A 16,321-nucleotide genomic window follows, 5' to 3' on the forward strand; every position below is an offset into this window, starting at 1 on the left:
TTTTACACAAAGGCCCATTGAGACCAATTATTTACTGACCTCCATTTATTAAAATGAGCTTATGTTATGCATAGACAAAGAACTGTTATATGCAACATTTTTGTAGCTAAAGTGATTTCAAATACATTTTACATAAATTGTATTAAATGAAATTAAATCGTTCAAGTGTTGTTAATGAAACAATCACTCTGGCTGATGTTAACAAGGGGAATAATGACCCTCAGGGTACTTGGTGACCAAAAGTCCCCCGTAATGCCTGAGGCAGTCGGCTGTTATCTTACTGTGCACTTAAGGTCACCAAGCACCGCCTAAGGGTCACTATTCTCAAGTGTTGGCCAAAAGCAAAAGTGGTTGTTTCATTAGAACAGATTATGGTTATAAAAGACCATTAGCCTTCACAGTGTGCCACTGATATTGTGTTATGTCCGTTGCATATCCGAAAGAGAATCATTGACTCCTGTATTTTATTCTGTTTCAGTATGCTCTCCCAGTGAACAATGTTAGGAGTTAGAGGGAGGTTTCAGTATTCCATTACACTACATCAATGTCTTAATTCAATCCAATTTCCCCAAACAAAACTACAGTATAGGCTGTTGTTAATGGTCATAGTGTAATCTATTTTATTTGCAAGTTGTTTTTGATGGAACATTTTAACAAATTCCTATAAATTGTTTTGCTTTTCAATACCAAGTTTTGTATTTATTTTTTATTTACAAAAGTTATCTTTGCAGTGATGATTAAAAATCAGCATCGTCTCTCAGCTTTAAAATGGTTTGTGCTAGCTGTTCCCAAGACATATAGTATATCCACAAAAGTGAGGTCCACTATGTGGTAGGTTGGTGGGTAGCATTGCTGTTAAATATACTTGCTGTGTATAATCCACTGCTGTGGATTGGTTTCTTCTGATAGTATTCAATATAAATATGCACTGAAAACATATTAAATTATAAGATATAAGATATGATCAGCACTTCTTTATTATGGTAGTAATAATTAGGGACTGAGTTAACTTTGAATATACTGTACTATATGTGAATTCCTTATTCCATTACCCATCAACAGCTTCGCAAACATAAGCCTTATACAGGTGATAAATAGCACAGAACCAGCTCCTCCCATACACTGCAATACAAAACAGAACATCACCTCTAAAAGTTTATCACAGTCCAAGCTTAGAAAGATATGTTAAAGAATATTAAAAACCATGGCAAACACATCGTATAACCATTGAAAATACATATAACCACTGGAAAAATAAGGGAAATCTGCAAATTTAGTATTACACTTTAACAATGGTTAGCAGCCATTTCAAGGTGATGAACACTGTAGTCAGGGCCATATTAAAAACAAGCATTTTTCTAAAAAGAAAACACGTGGATGTTACAAAGCTTCAAATAAATAACTTAGCAGTTTAATAGCTCATACTTTCACCTAAGTCCTTTCTTTCTAGTTCACTAACATTAGCAAAAAAATAAAAAATAAATAACACTGTTAAGTGTTTTGTGAACATGACCCAGGTTATCTACTTGTTTCTGCTTGTTTCAGACATTCAGGGTTAGATGTACTAAAATGGGCCAGTCGCAGCGCAAACACACGGAAAATTTGAATTTCTGTTGCAACAATTTGCAAACTATACATTTTGACATATGTACTAAGAGAAAATATGTTCATTAAGAGAGCCGCAATACACTCATTTAAATATTTGTTACATCATCTTAGCGAAATCTCTAGCATTGCGAGAGCATTTTTTTGAATAAGTAATGAAAGGTAGTTTAATCCCATCAGATTCTATAGTGGGGCCCCCACCTTCACCCCCAAATAAAAATCAGTTTAAATACACAAATAAGCTTACTTGACTTGAAACGATGCAAGCAAATTCCTACTTGGTTTGATTGAATGAGTCGTCATCTACACAACAAATTTCAATATGAAAGTTGAAAATTTATTTCAATAAAGAATACGATTTTAATTAAAAAAAAAACATTCTAGCATACTTCACTAAAGTAAAAACATGCTTTTGTTATTTTGAAATACCACTGCTTCAGATTATTACCAGTGCTTAATAACAACATTTTAACTGTCTGGTTCTCTCTTGCCTTTTTTCCCCAATGAATATAATTTAATTAATAGAGAATAAAAACAGACTAAACTAACAAAACTACCTAGCCTATATTTAATTCATTATTTTTTGTCTCCAAACTGCCCGATGTTATAAATAGTGCAGTGTGATCTATCGGTCAAATCAATGCTCGTGTAGGGTGCGTTTTATTTTTGTCTTTTATCAATTTCGGACTTCTGGTGTCTTCTGAATGACTCTGTTTTTTTATATTAGACTCGTTTGCAACCGCTTTGCAAGCACTGCTACAGCTGCACCACTTTAGTAAATCTACCCCTCAGAATGTAGCATTTTTTTACCTTGTGCGTTATTATCTAAAAGATACAGGAGGTCTTGAATACTGTAATTATAGTTATACTGATAATAGGTTTGAAGTTTCCCCTTACAATAACAGGTACAGTATTTTAATTTTAAAGAGTTCATCTACTTCCTGTTGTGCTCCGTGTTGAATCGCACAAAGACAACATCAAAGCATGTTTAAGTGTTCACATTCAACTGACCATCCAGGATGTTGATGAAAACAATATGCTTGGCCAACAGGCTTTCTGGATGCATTTCTTTATGTTGCTCAAGGAGAGGGTACTTTTGTGATGCTCCTCCTTTTGATTTCAGGATAAGCTTATTAATTAATTCAAGGTCTTATTTATAAAGTGTAAATTAAAAGGAGCCAGAAGAATGAAGATAAGAGCATTTATTAAGACAGTGACACAAAAGAAGTAGTGTTAGTACATTAATTAGGCAAGTCTTGCGTAAATATGCATTGTAATTATATATTTCAGACAGTTAATTAGTCAGCTACTTGCACATTTCAGAATATAAATATAATTACACATAAATACTGTAACCATTAAGCATACTACTATAATGAAACAAATAACTAATTACACAAATAAAAGAATACTTCTGTATGTTATTTTTGACGCCTAACATCACTTTTTATCTTTGCTATGCAATGAACAAAAAATTCCAGCTATTTAAATTCACATACGTGAATACACTGAATACTAAATTATTATTATGTGACTACTTTTTGTTTTCTTTATAGAAACCTTACCAGAAAAACAAACCTTGAAATGTTCAAGCATATTCTGTTTAAAGGATAAAATTGTATAAACAGCTATGGCCAAATGTTTTGCATCACCCTACAGAATTAACTAATTTTGCTTTATAAAGTCGATTGAAATCTGCTGAATAAGGTTACATTAACATATTGAATTACATACTGCTTTGCAGTTTTTATATACCTAACGAAAAACTGACAAAATGTGACATTTTGAAATCTAATATGAATTACTTACAAAAAAGTACCATGGTACTTACAGGGTAAATTGGACAGTACCATGGTACATTATACCATGGTACTAGCATGGCTCGTTATACCATGCGACTGGCATGGTACATTATACCATGGGACTGGCATGGTACATTATACCATGGTACTGGCATGGTACATTATACCATGGTACTGGCATGCTACGTTATACCATGGTACTGGCATGGTACGTTATACCATGGTACTAGCATGGTAGCATGGTACATAATACCATAATAATAGTATGGTACATATTACCATGGGACTACCATGGTAATACAATTTAAATACAATAGAACTGTCATTGTACATAATCCCATGGGACTACCATTAAACTACCATAATTTGAAATCCTATGGCATTGTACATTATACCATGGTACTATCATATGTTTACAGTGTACAATATATATATATATATATATATATATATATATATATTGTGAGACAGCAGGGACAGCAGAAAAACATGTGCGCAAGGCACATTTTTGTTTTGTTTAATTGTTTAATTGTTTTGTTAATTGTTTTATTGTTTACTCATTACCTGCACCTGGCTATTATTAAAAATTAGAGCCAGGTGCAGGGTTTATAAGGAGAGCAGTAAGTCTGTTCTTGGCTACTGATGTGTGTGGAAGCCCGACTGTGCTGGTGTGTGGGTACAGCCGTAAAAGAAAGGAAAAAGGTAGAGTGAAGCCTTTTTTGTATGTGCTGTTTTGTTCTGTTACAGGTAAACAGCTTAGCTGTCCTGTTTTTAGTTTAGGTTCCTGTTTTGTTTTAGTTATTGCTCAAAGAAGAGCTAGGTGTTTGTTTTGTTTATTTTTGTTTGTGTGTGTTTTATTAAAAATTGCGCAAAAATCCATTTGTGTGTGTTGGGTCGGAGTTTTTAAAGGGCCAACGAACCACCGTGAGGGCGACTCTTTTACATATGGTGGCAGTGAGTGTGGGCGCCCCTGGAGACCAAAAAATGGATTTCAAAGACTTAATAGAGAGGATAAATAAAAACACCGCTGCTCAGGAGGAGCAGATAAACAAGATGGAGAAGCAGAGACAGGAGCTGGGCGTGGCCCCGTTGATAATACAAGAGCGGGAGCCAACCGAACTGGAGCTGCTTCTTCAAAGGTGGGAGCTGCCGTCCCGAGAGCCAGAGGGGGTGGAGCGGCCGTCCCGAGAGCCAGAGGGGGTGGAGCGGCCGTCCCGAGAGCCAGAGGGGGTGGAGCCGCCGTCCCGAGAGCCAGAGGGGGTGGAGCCGCCGCTCCCAGGTCGCAGCACTGCCAGGCACACTCACTTGCCTGGTCCCTTACTCCACTCCCCCTGGAATCCCAGACGTCGCTGCGCAAGAGGCAGACGTCGCTACGCAAGGGGCAGAGGTCACTAGCGTTCCCCTGCTGATTGCTCCGCTCCCCTTGCCTAGTGCTATATATATATATATATATATATATATATATATATATATATATATATATATATATATATATATATTGTAAACGAGCCTTGCGGCTCGGGTTCGTTTTGCCCTTTTAAATACCGACCAGACACAGATGGAGGGTTTGAAAGCGTTTTTGCGCTAATGTTTAATAACGAATCAATGAACAAAAACAAAACAAATCACGAACACAAAATACCCAAACACAAAATAAATACCTAGCTCTGTACGAGCACTAACTAACACACCCAGGAACACCCTGACTACACGTGGGACAGCTAGGCTGTTTCCCCACTAAAAATACACAACAACCACACAGGTTGAATACAGCACTTTTTCTTTCTCTCACGACTGCCAGGACGCAGAGTACACCTTTCTGCTTCCTTCTTCTCAGCAGTCCTGAGCAAACTAACTGTTTCTCTTAAGTACCCTGCACCTGGTCCTAATTTACAATTGTTTCCAGGTGCCGGGGATAACTAAGCAATAAAACAATTAACAAAACCAATTAAACAATACAGCACTACAATCAAACAAAACAAAACCACACATTTTACAGCGGGGATGACTCCAATCCCATCCCCATTGTGTTACAATATATATATATATATATATATATATATATATATATATATATATATATATACACACACACACACTTACAAACATTAGGAACACCTTCCTAATATTGCGTTGCACCCCCTTTTGCCCTCAGAACAGCCTCAATTCATCGGGGCATGGACTCTACAAGGTGTCGAAAGCGTTCCACAGGGATGCTGGCCCATGTTGACTCCAATGCTTCCCACAGTTGTGTCAAGTTGACTGGTAGTGGATCTCCGGATAGCTCGCTCCATCTCATCCCACAGATGCTCGATTGGATTGAGATCTGGTGACTGGGCAGGCCACTGCAGTAAGCTGAATTCACTGTCATGTTCGTGGAACCATTCCTGGACAATCCTAGCCTTGTGAAAAAATCCATTAGCAGATGGATACACTGCTGCCATGAAGGGATGCACCTGATTGACAATGATGTTCAGATATCCTGTGGCATTCAAATGTTGCTCCACTTTTATCAAGGGGCCCAATGTGTGCCATGAAAACACACCCCACACCATCACACCACCACCACCAGCCTGCAATGTTGACACGCGGCATGATGGATGCATGTACTCATGTGGTTTTCTCCATTCCCTAGTCCTCTCATCAGCGTGAAACAGCAGGAACCGGGATTCATCAGACCAGGAAATGTTTTTCCAATCCTCCAGTGTCCAGTGTTTTTGTTCTTTAGCCCACTGCAACCGTAGTTTCTTGTGTTTTGCTGAAAGAAGTGGAACTCTGTTAGGTCGTTGGCTGCCATACCCCATTCGTGTCAAGGTACGACAAGTTGTGCATTCTTTTATGGGTCTTTCGGCACCAATGTTGTACTGGACTGTCAGTTGACTAACTGTAGCCCGTCTGTTGCTCTGCACAATTCGTGTCAGCCTCCTTTGGCCTCTTTCATCAATGAGCCGTTTTCAACCACTGGCCTGCTGGATGTCCTTTGGGTGGTGGCCTGGCACCTACTACCATACCCCGTTCAAAGGCACTTACTGTAAATCTTTTGTCTTGCCCATTTACCCTCTGAATGGCACACATACACAATCCATGTCTCAATTGTGTCAACCATTAAAAATCCTTCTTTAACCTGTCTCCCCTTCATCTACACTGATTGAAGTGGATTTAACAGGTTACATCAATAAGGGATCATAGCTTTCACCTGGATTCACCTCGTCAGTCTATTTCATGGAAAGAGCAGGTGTTCCTAATGTTTTGTACACTCAGTGTATATATATATAATACAGAAAAAAAATAACAAACACTTAATTTAGGGGCCAGGTGATAAAGTACTGTGATCCCTCCCAAAAAAAGAAAATTCAACAAAATATTTTCCCACAGTGATGCCTAAGCTTTTCTTCATTGCTTAATTTCTGCCATATGGCTTTCTTCACTTCTGCTTCTGTGCAAAAATAACAATATTAATGTTTAACATTAAAATAGGCACACAGATTTAGTAAAATGTTTTAAAAGTTTAATTCTTACTTTTTTTAACTATTTTGTCATTTTTATGCAGTATAATTTTTATCAAAATAGATTATAACTGTGATCATATGGAATCTCTTGGTAGCCTCCCTCCCTGTTGATTTTACTGAGTATCAATAACAAATGGAAATGTGATCATGACATTAAAGCCCAAATGTTATGTTTTCCAAAGTATTGCATTGTTAGGAGATTCCTGTGACCAATTCATTATAAATGCCAGCTAACCATCCTCACCACTCTGTCATTCATTTTAAACTTTTACACAGAGCTTGTGGTCTATTATGATTATTTTGAATCTTCTTTTAACCCTTTGTAAATACAAATCATTGATTCTCTTGACACCTGTTTCCCTCTTGTAAATTGCACAATTTTGCTATTACTTACAATAAAATGATACATTAAATCACTTTATAATATACAGTATCTAAGTACATGAAACAGAAATTTAAAAAATCAGATTGCTTTGTACTCTAAACTATATTAAATTATTCTTATTAAATCTGAGGAAGCACCTTGACATTTGCATCATTTTGCATATCTAGTTTTTAACAAATTGTTGAGGTCATATTTTTTCACAATAACAAAAATACTAACTCATTAAGGAGTGTTCTTTGTTTGTTTAATAGCATATAATATAATAAATGCACAGAAAAGATAAAACTCACAATGGTACCAACGACCTCTTCATCTCGTTTTTCTTGTCGTAGTTGTCCTTCTTTAGCTGCCTGACTGCTTATTCCCGTCAAAGAACACTGGGCCAAAATCTCTGGGAACCAGAACAGTCAGCAAGTCTGACACAAGCTTAGTAGTGGTCTTGTGGCTACATCTTTGAAACTTGCTTTTATTTATTTTAATGCCAGCTGAAAGCTGTATCATTTCATGAAAAATAAAGTGTAGAAATATTTGCAGTATGCTTCAGAATTTCTTAGACTTTTTTTTCTAGAATTGTTTATTAGAGAATATTGTACGACTACCACAGTCCAGATTCACTTTTTTTTGTACGGTTGGCAAACTGAAAACAGTCCAAATCCATAAAAAAGGTTTTGTGTTCCATCATGGTTAAAGTGTACTACAGTGAATTACATACAGTGCAATCTAAAGCTGGGGATACACTGCCCGATGCGATCGTCGCATCTCTCTGACGGAGGTCGCGTCCCAAAAAACACCTCTGAGAGCGGGCATCACACACTGCCCTTTAAGAAAGACGTGTTCATTTCCTAACCACATAAGATACCAATCAGATAAATCCCATGAGTAGCTAGACTACATACTGTGTATCAAAGTTGTATTTATATTACTTTATGACATTAATGAGCATTTGTAGGAAAATTGTGTATGACCAATAACATCTTCAATGATACACCTGAGGTAAATGACAGAAGACGTTATATCAGGAGACGACTAAGGCTCAAGCGCTTCTGTCCACGAGTCTATCTGCACGAGCGGCTTTCTTAAAGGTACAAGACTGGGACAACCAGAAATGTCGTGCTTCAACTGAGGAGAACTGAACAAGGAATGTGGCACTACTTTTAAGGCCAAGATACAATTCAATGCTGTTAAATACTCCAACACTGTACCGCAATTCATAAAGTAAAATATAAAAATAAGCTTTTAAAAACCATATGGAGTAACACTCTTGATAACACAGTGAAAAAAATAACTAGCAAGCCAATAAAAAATAGTATTATATAGAAAAAGAATATCTTAATTTTTGTTTCATAGTGAAAGCAATTCTGTTTTTTAAATCCTGTTATTTAAATTTAAACCCTAACTTGGGTTACTAATTTGTTACCACATTAGAATTTTGTTTTAATTGTGTTGTTCTAATCCAGATTACCAATGAGCCTTTGTTTTTATGATTTTTATGAAGCCCTGCTTTTGAGACTGAAGATGCAACTAAACAGAAGTTAAGTGTGAAGTGTAAATGTATTTTTCAGTCTGTTATTTGCTACAATTCCCCTGTATAGTGATTAGTAAGCAGCCTGTGCACCATTGCCTATAGCAGCTCCTGCAAGGGGAGCCTGGGACTGGCTTTGCTGCAAGCCTCCCCATAGCCATTATACCCGAGTGTCTAGCGTAGCACTGCAGTGATGTCTGATTCAGTTTATTTTGCTAATATTGAAAGCATTTATCGAGTAGTGTTAACTTTGCTGGCTGCTTCCTTACCTTGTAGTTGACTTATATCCTCATGGGTAAAGCCCTGTGAAATTATTTTAATTTTTTATAATTTTTCATTTTATTCTTCACAAATTTAGTTTTATTTTATTAAACATTATCCATTTTTTGTTTTATTTTGACATAAACAGACCTAGCACAGAAAAATAATTTAGTTACCATAATTTCTCATTAGCGACAGTAACGCTAAAGTCATGTGAAGTCCCCCACTATTTTTAATTAACTGCCTATTTACAGTAAATACTGCCCATGTCCTCTATAAAAATACAATACGATCAAATTAAAATACAACATTTTTGCAGATGGATAAGGGTGTCTGCTAAGAAATAAATAATAATAATAATAATAATAATAATAATAATAATAATAATATTAATAATAATAATAATAATAATAATAATAATAATAATAATAATAATAATTAGGGCTGTCAATTAATCGCATGTTAAGTTTTGGGGAGATTAATTCGCACTTCTGTCTTGTCCCTCTTAGCAATATTCTTTATTTCCTTGGCATAGGTTTGTTGCTTTTAGTTACAGTATTTAGAATAGAGCTCAATGAAACTTGCTCAAAGTATCCCAAATTAAGTTTCCAGTTTCCAGAATTAAAACAGTATCCAAAGTCAGTTTTCAAAATTGCAGAATATAGTGCTCAATAAGGCACTAATGTCACAGTTCACTAATGAAATGAAAATACACAAATGCAATACACAAATGCAACAGATCACAGATTTAAAAAAAACCCAAAACATCGCAGTATCTAAAACTGTTTAATGATGAACTGTTTTATATAACAGTAACTGGTCTTGTTCGCTTTGTTGTTGCTGCATATTCGTCAGGTGAAACTGGAGGAAGCGCTGTGTAACTGCACAATAAAGAGACTGATTTGCACAAGCGAGTAAAAATAAAAAAAAGAAAACTGGTGACGGAGTTGGAAATTGCGTGTGACGGGGAAGTGCATTAATTTATTACATATATATAATGGTGTGACGAGGTACACCCCGCCCCTGTGTTTATTGGTATTATGTGTGTATTATTAGTAGTATTATTGTTATTGTTTAAATGTATTTTGTATTATTAGTGTAGGTGTGTGGCAGTGTCGTGTGGGGAGTATTGGGTGGCAGGAAGGGAGTTCAAATCCTCCCTGCAAAGTCCAAAGCACCTTTGACCATTGTTCCATAGTCCAATTTCTGTGTTCTTGTGCATATTTTAGCCTTTTAGTCTTGCTCATAATGCCTCACAGTAGAAAAATGCAACATGTCTAAGACTTTTGCACAGCAGTGTGTGTGTGTATATATATATAGTGACAACTCTGGAAATGTTTGATATGTTTGTCACTTTTTCCGGACCTTTTACACTGTCCTCTAGCATAAAAGAAAGTCGAACTTCCAGGAATGCAGTTTAAACAGGACGGTATCTGTGTGTTTATTATTTACAGTCTTCAAAAAAGCATTCAAAATAAACAAACAAAAGCCTAACTCCTTAATGGATTACTAACTATACAGGTAAGTATCCCTAACTAACAGTACGGGCAGCTAAGCTGCTTACCGGCTCCAAAACACCAAGTTCTACCTTGCACAAAAGACTCAGTTCTTGTTTCCTTCACACAGCTCACTCTCCAACTCTCCTCAACCAACAGATTGACCCTGTCCTTTTTAAAAGGCTCCCAATTGTTTAATTGAAGGCAGCTGTTGAATCAATTACACAATCACCTACTTTACAATTTTGCCATCTAAAATGGCTGCCCATCGGTCCCGTGGCCTCCTGCTAATTGAAGTCCTAAGATTTATTTTCAAGAAGTTTACATATGATTATGTATTATGTAGTGATATAGAGCAATGTATGTATATGTACTGTGTGAAAGAAATGTGAAAGAATATTTAGATGGATTTCTTTTTTAACTCATTGACAATTTTACTATAATACCATGTGACGGGGTACACCTCGCCCCTGTGTTTATTTTGTGTTATCTTTGGGATTATTATTTAAATGTACTGTTTTGTGTTTGATTTAAAACAATATTTTGATATTGTTGTTTTACAGCATGGATTGGGGTTAAAATTCCCCATCCAGCTATACTCGTGAAAACGCGTGGTTGGCAGCTAATGATTTATTGACTAATTGGCTGTCGACCACGCATATCAGAAATCCTGTGCAGAATGTGGTCCAGGTATAAACTAGGTCATTGTTAGCCAGTTAATCCCTCAACCACAATATAAAAACAAGCAGGTTTTACTGACCGGGGTTGGGTTGTTCAGAGGAAGAACGAGAAAAAGTAATATCTAGAAAATATAATAACAATTGCTACTCGTGCTGGCTTTACACCGTGCCAGTTTGAAGGACATTTTGATTCTCTCCTTATTTAACAGAACATCACCAGATATCACATAACCTATGTTTACAACAACATACTGTAGAAGTAACACACTATGATAGTAGTGCTGTTATGCCTGAAAGAGATCTACTGGACCCCGTGGGTGTCATTTTGTGGTAATTTATGCTAATATTTCAGATGTCAGGAATGATGAGAATGTAACATCATGAGAACCTTACAATTTCAGTTCGGCTAACTGCTGACATTTGAGAGGTTTTATTTCAGTTTCAGAGACAGTCTAGAGGTGAGTATATCTCGACTTTATACTCTATTTGTAATTGATATAGATAAAAAATGTGCAGTAACAAACAGATTAACCTGTTTTGAGATTATTCAGAGAAGTCTTTAGGGAAATTCCTAATAATGTAGCTCCACAGCAAACCGACAAAGCACAGATGGCTGGAATGGCCCCTGGTAGTTTTTTATTATGTAATATACTATATTATTTATAAGATAATTATATATAAGATAATAGATGGTTTAGAGATCAATGGTTGCATTGTTTTTTCTCTGAATAATACACAACAAAGTGATGCTATTACAATAATCTGTCACGTATCTGCACGTCACTTATCCGCCCCAACCGTTTATCCGCCATGATTAATCTCTTCAGCTACGTTAGTTTATTATTGAACAGAGAAGATTAGTTCAGAGATGGTAGATTCTACCAAAGTTTTCATACACTGTGTTGTATATGCTCCGTGCACTGCCATTGCTGGTAGTGTCATGTGAGCTGTTCAGTGTGTTGATATGCATGCGGGGAGTATCAACTTCAGCCTCCACCTCGATCCCCTACCTGTCACTCAGCAGCGAATGCACACACCCACGTGGCAGACACCTAACCTGTCACAATCATTAATATCCTGCATCTTTCTAAAAACGTGATATAGGGGAGATCCATAATAAAAGCCAAATCTCAAAACAATAATTGTGTGAATATAGAAATTGTTACAGCTGTGTATAATGATATTTAAAACAGGATTAATCGATCCGCCTTTTTACATATCTGCCCTTACTCTGGTCCCACTGCAGTCGGATATGCAATGGATTACTGTATTTATAATATACTATAATCTATAGAGTAAAATGTGCATAGAACTGTAACATTGATTACAGGTTTAACATTTTAAATTTGGAAAAACTAAAAGGGTAGTATTCATTTTTTTTTTTTCGAATCAACATGAAATCATGGAGACAAAGCATAATTGCTGTGGACATGATGGGCATAATGACACAAGTTAAGTAAGCAGCTTTTTGTTGAAAATTAGGCTATACAGTTTCCTGCTTTCTAAAGTGAGTTACACAAGTTTGGTTTACATGCAAAAGTAAAAATAAATCTCACATTTCCCAATGCTACTTGGTAGTACCTTTTCAGCAATTTGTAGATTTGTTAGGGAGATAAATTCTCCTTCAAAATCCAAATGGCCTAATTAATATGGGAGGACACATTTAAATGTTTCTGTCAGTGTTCCAATTTGGCCTTGTGCAACTACTGATATCATTCACCTTTCTTAAATTGGAATCTGCAAGTGCAGTCTGCGTAATATGGCCACCGAAAAAAAGCAAAAACAAAGCCCCCTATATAGATTAATGGGGTTTACAGCTTGTTACGCGAGTTTCAAAAAAATGTTACGCGAATATACAATACTTTAGGTAGATAAAAGATTGACAAAAACATACCAATACAGTGGAACGTCGCATATCTGACCGTCACATAACCGTCCTGATCAATTAACTGCCTCACTAAATAAATAAATAAATATTAAAAGTAGGCTACGAGAGTAATGGCATTGGCAGCAAATGCAGCTTCCACGATGGAAACAGAAAGAAAGCGTTATAGCAATCAGCCTTTTGGTGCGTTCCCCTTTAAGAGTTCCCATGTGTGCGCGTGTCAGTCAACTGCGTGTAGCAGTAACATTTCAATACACCAGTTGAGAAAGCTTTTTTTTGTGCAATGTGTTTATATGATGAAGCGCACGCTTGCAGATGTTGCCAGCGTGTTGCTGTGGCTTTTAAATGCATTTGAATTAAACAAAGCAAGCTTCATAAACACAATGCTTACCGGCCGTTTGTTTAAAATAGCGGACGCAATATTCAAACCGAGTTGCTTATCAGCTGTTCGCAATATCAAGAAAGAGCGCAAAGTACTGTGACAGAGATATTAAGAAAGCAGAACCAGGGAGGCAGGGACTTCTAGAGTCAAGAAAGAAGCCATCAATTGCAGGTTACTGTACATTAACTGTTTGTTTTGTATTTTTTTTTTTTTTTTGTGTATTTGTAGCCTAATTTTGGAGAGAAAAAGAAAGATGCTGCTGCAGATTTCAACTTTACGGTGAACACTTTCTCAACCATTCTGAAAAAACAGGATACAATATTCCAGGCCTATTAACCACAAACTGTGGATGTCGTCAGTGTTTCCGATTTACTCAATACCTGATGAAGATACCTTTAGTGGTTTAAAAATGCCTTTGATCAGAATGGGACATACAAATCCCTGTTCAGACCGGGGTTCACGCCAAAATAAAAAAAACTACTCTCACCCACTGTGTCAGACTCACCTCAGGATTCTTTCACAGGACCATTTCACTGTTCCCCTTCAGGTTCAAGTCTTGGTGTGGTCTCCTGCTGCAGAGGCTTGTCCCTCCTATATATAGCCTAAGAGGGGGTCCTGCCCACCACCCGGATCAACCAATCGGATCCATTCCCTGCAACCCTCCGGCTCCCGCCAATTCTGGAGAGTGGCGAAGAATGATTCCAACTGATGCATCCCTCAGCAGCAGGCAAGACCTCTCCCCCCCCACACACACATACGCACACTCGCTCTCCGTTTGCCCACTCTAACGGCGTAACCCGTTCCCGTACAATAAATGTAACAGATAGGACAAGGCAGACAAAGTGTCCTGCAATGATGCCATCACCCGGGTCGTTACAGTATTTTTCTTTTCACATTTGTTATGTTCCACATTATGCTTTTGTTTATTACCCAAAGGGAGGCACGTTGCTGCTTATTTTGTATTATTGTGTTAAATTATTTTGTATAAAATATGTGTGATTAGGGGGGGCTCCCGAGTGGCGCATCCGGTAAAGGCACTCCGCGTGGAGTGCAGGTTCGAGTCCAGGCTATTCCATTGCCGACCATGGACGGGAGTTCCCAGGGGGCAGCGCACAATTGGCCGAGCACTGCCCGGGGGGCGGGCTTTGGCCGGCCAGGGTGTCTTCGGCTCACCACGTACCAGTGACCCCTATAGTCTGGCCGGGCGCCTGCGGGCTTGCCTGTAAGCTGCCCAGAGCTGTGTTGAGCTGCGACACTGTAGCTCTGAGGTGGCTGCATGGTGAGTCTGTAGTGTGAAAAGAAGCAGTCGGCTGATGGCACATGCTTTTGAGGACAGCGTGTGTTCGTCTTTGCCCTCCCGAGTCAGTGCAAGGTTGGTAGCGGTGAGCTGAGGCTAAATAATAATTGGATACTATAAATTGGGAGAAAATAATAAAAAATAATTGGCAACTACTAAATTAAAACAAAAAAAAGTATGTGTGATTAATTTGTAACACAGCACAGGTGATTAGAGGGAGAAAATAGTCCAATTCCCCAAAGCTTAAATGCAGCCAGATGTTTTCCATTTGCACCAATTTACTATAAGAACATAAGAACATAAGAAAGTTTACAAACGAGAGGAGGCCATTCAGCCCATCTTGCTCGTTTGGTTGTTAGTAGCTTATTGATCCCAGAATCTCATCAAGCAGCTTCTTGAAGGATCCCAGGGTGTCAGCTTCATTGACAGTCCATTATAAAAAGGGAACTAAAAGTACAGGAAGAGCGCGCATGGTTCCAGGGGGAATCTAACGGAGGACACAGGAAGTCAGCCATCTTGCCAGATGACCTGGATGGTAACAACAAGGATTATTTGGAACTCTAAAGGGCATTCAGAAGGATAAAGACACAGCAGCCCAATGGAAGAAAGGACTGGTCAGAAACTGATAGCAAAGCTGAGTATTTATCCTTGAATTATACTGTTGAAGTGGCTCTTTTGGATTAAAAGAGGACTGTTAATATTGACCATGTGGCATTTGACAAATGATTCAGAAGTATAGACACTTGGCAGAAATATTTAGATTTACCAATATTAATTGTGGTTTATGACAATGTGTTGTACTGCTTCCCTTCAGGCACCCCCATCAACAACTGATGCCCTGGAGTGAACAGGCACCAACTGAGGGATGGACCACCAGCTCCCTGTACACACTCAAGACACAAGGTTTTATTCTACTTAAGTTAAGTACCAGAGGCTAGGTTGGAAGACCAAATAAGAGTAGGGAGAGCAGAGATCGGGGTGTATGTAGGGAATGACCAGGGACACAGAGGGAGTGTGGACATCAAGTGCTGTTTGTTCTTCCATTGCAGGATCCTGTGTCGTCGTGCTGGAGAGGGGGGATCAAGCTTGAAGTGAGCTAAATACAAGCCTTACACCGGGACAAACAAACGTATTAGGAGGATCTTGGATCAGTTACCAACTTTACCTTTCCTTGTTGGCATTTGTACTGGGACAGTCTTTGGTGACTTGGATTAAGTACAGACCGACAAACTGACATTCTGAGGCCCAGGTGAATATACTGGAACTGTTGTTTCACCACACACACACATTAATGTAGATGAATTTTGATAATAAATTACTTCATTGGCCAACTAAAAATATTGGATATATTTGGCCTTGTGGTGCCACGAAGAGGTCAGGCTAACAAGTGAAATTAAATATTTTTGGTTGGGCCATGGCATATTATATTTATACAATGTTTCTATTGAGCTGCTTTATGTATTTTTTATTTTCTTATATGTGATGTGTGTTTGTTAT

General features: G+C 37.7%; 1 protein-coding gene across 1 annotated transcript in view; it reads left to right on the plus strand.

Annotated features, from left to right (window-relative positions):
* LOC117410913 (ribosomal protein S6 kinase delta-1-like) overlaps nt 1-16,321 on the plus strand; it is a 154,601-nt gene that overhangs the window by 135,138 nt on the left and 3,142 nt on the right. The window contains exon 18 of the transcript XR_009328866.1: nt 14,075-16,073. The gene's annotated coding sequence lies outside the window, so the exon portion shown is untranslated. The remainder of the gene's footprint in view (nt 1-14,074; nt 16,074-16,321) is intronic.

The sequence above is a fragment of the Acipenser ruthenus genome, chromosome 6 (assembly GCF_902713425.1).
Source record: "Acipenser ruthenus chromosome 6, fAciRut3.2 maternal haplotype, whole genome shotgun sequence".
Taxonomy (NCBI): domain Eukaryota; kingdom Metazoa; phylum Chordata; class Actinopteri; order Acipenseriformes; family Acipenseridae; genus Acipenser; species Acipenser ruthenus.